Source organism: Arachis duranensis, chromosome 4 (assembly GCF_000817695.3).
Source record: "Arachis duranensis cultivar V14167 chromosome 4, aradu.V14167.gnm2.J7QH, whole genome shotgun sequence".
NCBI lineage: Eukaryota > Viridiplantae > Streptophyta > Magnoliopsida > Fabales > Fabaceae > Arachis > Arachis duranensis.
This window is the reverse complement of record NC_029775.3, coordinates 82,238,430-82,244,216: the sequence shown is the minus strand read 5'-3', so window position 1 is coordinate 82,244,216 and position 5,787 is coordinate 82,238,430. Positions and strand designations below refer to the sequence as shown.

Here is a 5,787-nt window from a genome sequence, read left to right as displayed (position 1 = left end):
GACTACCTTCTGATTATACCTCAAAGCCATTCGACGCTTTAGCACTTCCTCTCTAATATGAGCTTTTTCTTGGACTTCTGGAAGTAGGTCGAGTTCTTCCCTTTGAATTTGGGAGTTGGTTTCTTCATTATAGAGGATCACTCTGGGGGATCCTTCTACTATCTCCACTGGAATCATCGCCTCCATTCCATAAGCATGTCGGAAAGGTGATTCTCCTATGGTTGAGTGTGGAGTTGTCCGATATGCCCATATGACTTATGGGAGCTCTTCAGCTCAGGCTCCCTTGGCATCCCGTAGTCTTTGCTTTAACCTGCCCAATATGACCTTGTTAGCGGCTTCGGCCTGTCCGTTGGCCTGTGGGTGTTTTACGGAGGTGAATTGGTGCTTTATTTTTAGATTAGCTACCAAGTTCCTGAAACCCGTGTCGGTGAATTGAGTGCCATTATCTGTGGTGATGGAGTATGGAACCCCGAACCTTGTGATAATGTTTCTGTATAGGAATTTTCGACTTCTTTGGGCAGTGGCAGTTGCCAAGGGCTTTGCCTAAATCCATTTTGTGAAGTAGTCTATTCCTACAATGAGAAATTTAATTTGTCCTAACCCCTGGGGGAAGGGTGATGAGTCCATATTTTACGTTATATTTTGGTTTAATTTGAGTGGATTTCATTACATAAACCCACATTTATTCATCTAAATAGCATGCTTTTGAGATTTTTTCCTAAATTGTGCTTAATTGTGAAAACATGCTTTTTAGGCCTTAAAAACATCTAAAATTAATTCACTTTAATCACATTTGGTGCCTTGATGTATTTGTTGAGTGATTTCAGGTTTCCAAGGCAAGTATGGGATGGAAGAAGTAAAGAGAAAAGCATGCAAAAAAGAGAAATCATGAAAATTTCGTGCGTACGCACAGTGATGCGTGCGTACGCACAACGGTGAATCCGTGCATGGATGCGTACACACCAAATGTCGTGCGTACGCACGATGGGAATTTTGCGTAAGGATGCGTACACACCGTAAGTCGTGCATAGGCATGACTGCATATGTGTGAGGTCATTAATGCAAATCATTGAGGCCGAATTCTGGGCCTCCAAAACCCAGTCGAACTCATTTTCTGAAGCTATTTAAGGCCAAAGTGAAGCAGAATGAAAGGGGGAGGAGTAATTAGGTTTAGCTTTTATATGTTTTTCTCTTAGTTTCCAGAGAGAGAAGCTCCCCACTCTCTCTAGAATTAGGGTTTTTAGCTTAGTTTCCTTTTAATTTCAGCACTTTAATTCCTGCTTTAGTGTAGTTTCATTTATGTTTCTATGCTTTCTTGTCTTTATCTTCTTCATCTCTTTTGTTATTTTCTCTTTTATGTCAATTTTCATGTTATGAACACTTTTGTTATTTTAATTCCAATTAATGCAATTTTATGTTTCCATGTCATTTATTGCTTTCTCTAGTTGTTATTGCTATTTTCTTGCTTTGATGGTTTTAGAATTTATTTTATTGCAATTTAATATTATTTTATTTTCATGTACACCAACTGTTTGATAAAATGCTTGGCTTAGTTTTCACTTAGTTTTTCTCCACTCTTGACTTGAAATTGTTGACTTTGGTGATCCTTGAGTCATTGATGTCCATTCTTGTTTGATATATTAGAGTAGTTAGTTGATTTGGTCTCCATTGACTCTATGTGACCCTTAGTGTTGACACAGGACTTATGGATTGAAATCAACTATGCCTACTTGACTTATCTTCGATGTAAGGTTGACTAAGTTGGATTAACTCTTCATAATCATCATGTGTTTGTGGTCAATGGCTAGGATAGGTAACTTTTGCTCTCAATTACTTACCAAGAGGTATTCTTGCATTTGAAGTTTCATTTCCTTGCATTTAATTTCTTTGGCCTTTATTTCTTTTCATTTAATTTCTTGCATGTTTACTTTTCACACTCTTGGTTGATATATTGGGTGCTTGGGTGGAATTGAGTTATGGATGTCCATTCCACATTTTGTGAGGATTGTTAATTGGTTTGGTTTCCCTTGACTCTAAGTGACCCACTAGTGTTGACTTAGGACTTAGAGATTGGAATCAATTATGCCCTTTTGACTAATTCTCAAGTAGGATTAACTAATTAGGATTAATTCCACACAATTTCCATGTTTGTGGTCCATAGCAAGGATAGGAACCCTTAATTCCCCAATTCTTGCTTTGAGTTTCCATTTACATTCCTTGCATGATCATTTAATTTCTTGCTATTTACATTTCCTACCTATCTTGCATTCACAATCCCCCATGCTCTCCCTCATAGCCAATATTTGTACATTTCATTGCAACCCCTAAGGAGAATGACCCAAGGTTGAATTACTCTCGGTTTATATTTGATTTGAGCATTACTGATGCCAGGGCATCTTGGCCAGTTTCATTAACCTTTTCTTGACTGTTTTAGGGTAGTTTCATGCATTTTCTTAGTAAATAAGCAAGTTTTGGATGAAAACACACTTACACCTTGATTCAAGCAATTATTGTGAACTTTACATGATTTCATGAGGATTAGGCAGGAATTGTATGGTATAATTAATGATGCATAATCTCATGACTTGGAACAGAGCTTTGATGCAACTTAATTGCTTGATTTCAGGACAAAGGAAGCAAGAAGCAGCCACGTTAGCAGCCACGTTAATCTAATTAACGTGACCACTAACATGGAATGGGAACAAGCTTGTAGCGTTAATGGAAAAAGTGCTCGCTAATAATGCCCTCGAAGCCATCATAGCCCACGTTAGTTGCCACGTTAACTACATTAACGTGGTAGTTAACGTAGAGGAGGAAGAAGAGCTCCAACATTAGTGGTAAAAGTGATTGCCACTAACGTTCCACAAAGGCACAATGAAGCCACGTTAAGAGTCACGTTAATCCAATTAACGTGAACTCTAACGTGGGATGAAGAACCAATCACCAACGTTAGTGACACTCACCTTTGTCACTAACGTTGGACCAACCCAAGAGTGTCCACATTAGAGGTCACGTTAAGACCACTAACGTGAGAGATAACGTCGAGCTAAGCATGATAAGCCAACGTTAGTGACACTCACCTTTGTCACTAACGTTGGATATGGCAATCACTACCACGTTAGTGGCCATGTTAATCTAATTAACGTGAACTCTAACGTGGGAAGGAGGGGTATTTGGAGCATTAGTGACAAAGGTAAGTGTCACTAATGCTCTTGAAGCTTAGGCATGCCCATGTTACGAGTCACATTAGTTATACTAACGAGAACTCTAACATAGGGAAAGGGGGGCACAATGCAACGTTATTGGAAAAGGTGATTCCCAATAACGTTTGCAAAGGACCAAGAGGCAACGTTAGTGGTCACGTTAGTGCCACTAACGTTGAAGTTAACGTTGATCATTTTTGGTTGGAACATTAGTGGAAAAGGTGATTGTCACTAACGTTCTCGAACCCACATCCTCACTTAACGTTAACGCCACTAACGTCCTAATTAACGCCCATGCCTAACTCACACTTTTCTGCAAACAAAGCTGAGCCCACTAAAGATTGTAACTGCTTCAACTCAAGATCAAAGGCCCATATCCAAGACTTGAAGAACTCACTAGAAGATCAAGAAGAGTAGTATATATAGGAGTAGTTTTGAACTATAAAGGAGCTTAGCACTTTTGGAGAACTACACTCTATATATTTACTTTCTACATTTTCTAGTTTTGTGAGGAATGTACTCTTTCCTACCATTTTCCATTTCCAGAGTTATGAACAACTAAACCCCTTTCATTGGGTTAGGGAGCTCTATTGTAATTTGATGGATCAATTATAGTTATCATTCTTCTTCCTCTTTCTTTTCTCTTGATTTACTAGAAAGCTTACGATCTTAATCTAATTGGTTAGTTGTCTTGGAAAAGAAACTCTCCATAATTGGATCTCTTCTGAGCCTTGGAAAAGGGATGAGGAGATCATGCTAGAAATGCTTTCTCATGTTGGACCAAATTGGGGTTTGGGCGGATATAGTGACATGTAATCCTCCCAACACTTTGATTTGGAAATACATATGGTATAATCAGTGACAATACTTCATCTCTTCCCATCAGCAATTAAATCAAGGAATTGGGCAACTGTTCAAGCTTAGAGAGATTGGATTGCCAAGGAATTGGGATCCAATCACTTAAGATTGCCAAGGAGATGAATGAATGCATTGATTGAGGAAGAGATAAGAATGAACTTGATCCAGAGAATGCAATATCTCCTAAGCCCAATGAATCCCACATCTCTGATCTTATCCATTCTCTTTACTTTCTACCATTTATTTCCATGTTCATCTCCCTAAATCCCCATTTAAGATTCTGCATTTTATTTTCTGCAATTTACTTTCCCGCCATTTAATTTCCTGCAAATCTCAACTACATTTCTGTTTAGCTCAACTAGCACACTCTTCTAACTAAAGTTGCTTGACCAATCAATCCCTGTGGGATTCGACCTCACTCTATTGTGAGTTTTTACTTGACGACAATTCGGTATACTTGCCGAAAGGAAATTTGTTGATAGACAAGTTTTCGTGCATCAAGTTTATGGCGCCGTTGCTGGAGATTGATTTTGTATCTACAATGATTAAGTTGGAAGTTCACTAGATTGAGAATTTTCTTTTTATTGTTTAATTTGCCTAGTCAATTACTTTTAGTTTCAATTAATTCTCTTCCTCACCCGTTATCCCTTCGTTATTTTCTTTTTCTTTGAATTTACTTACAATTCTGCTTACTAACCAACTAACTGTTTGATAATTTACACCACTCACACTAACAATCACTCTAACAAGAATAATCACTTCATTTTATTTCTTGCTGTATGCTCTGTTAGTTGTATGAAAGGGAGAAGAAGTGGAGCTTCAACTTCCTTTGATTCCGAACCTTAGAGGACCCTCCATAGACTAAGGAGGGAAGCAAGAGGGAAAAGAGTTGTTGGTGCTGAGGAAGAAGAAGAGTACTTTGAAACAAACATGGAGGAGAACTTGGAAAACAACCATGAAGAAGAAGCTCACAACCATGCCAGAGAAGGCCCTGTGAATCATGCTGGGCAAGAGAGGAGAGTTCTAGGCTCTTATATCAATCTAAATTCAGGAAATTGTGGAAGTAGCATCCAAAAGCCCACCATACATGCCAATAAATTTGAATTAAAACTCCAACTCATCACCCTTGTTTAGAATAACTGCTCATTTGGAGGAAGTGCTCAAGAAGACCCCAATTAATATCTAACCATCTTCCTAAGAATATGTGACACTGTGAAGTCTAATGGTGTTCATCTGGATGTATATAGACTACTTTTGTTCCCTTTATCACTCAGGGACAAAGCATCTAAATGGCTGGAATCATTCCCAAAGGAGAGCTTAACAAATTGGGAGGATGTGGTAAACAAGTTTCTGGCAAGATTCTACCCTCCTCAAAGAATCAATAGACTAAGAGCTGAGGTACAAACCTTCAGGCAACAAAATGGTGAAACTCTCTATGAGGCATGGGAGAGGTTTAAGGACTTAATAAGAAGATGCCCACCAGACATGTTCAATGAATGGGTTCAACTGCATATTTTCTATGAAGGTCTTTCTTATGAGTCAAAGAAGGCCGTAAACCATTCATCAGGGGGCTCTCTAAACAAGAAGAAAACCATTGAAGAATCCATAGATGTCATTGAGACTGTGGCTGAAAATGACTACTTCTATGCTTCTGAAAGGAGTAACACTCGAGGAGTAATGGAGCTGAACCACTGGTGGACGAAATTGTGATCACTATTCTTTGTAC

The 5,787-nt window shown here is 38.6% G+C and overlaps 1 non-coding gene across 1 annotated transcript; it reads right to left on the bottom strand.

Annotated features, from left to right (window-relative positions):
- Positions 1 to 5,444: 5,444 nt before the first annotated feature.
- LOC127746950 (small nucleolar RNA R71) lies at positions 5,445 to 5,552 on the bottom strand. Its single transcript, XR_008008755.1, has one exon. It is a non-coding gene; the product is annotated as a small nucleolar RNA R71 (small nucleolar RNA).
- Between the last annotated feature and the right edge of the window lie 235 nt (positions 5,553 to 5,787).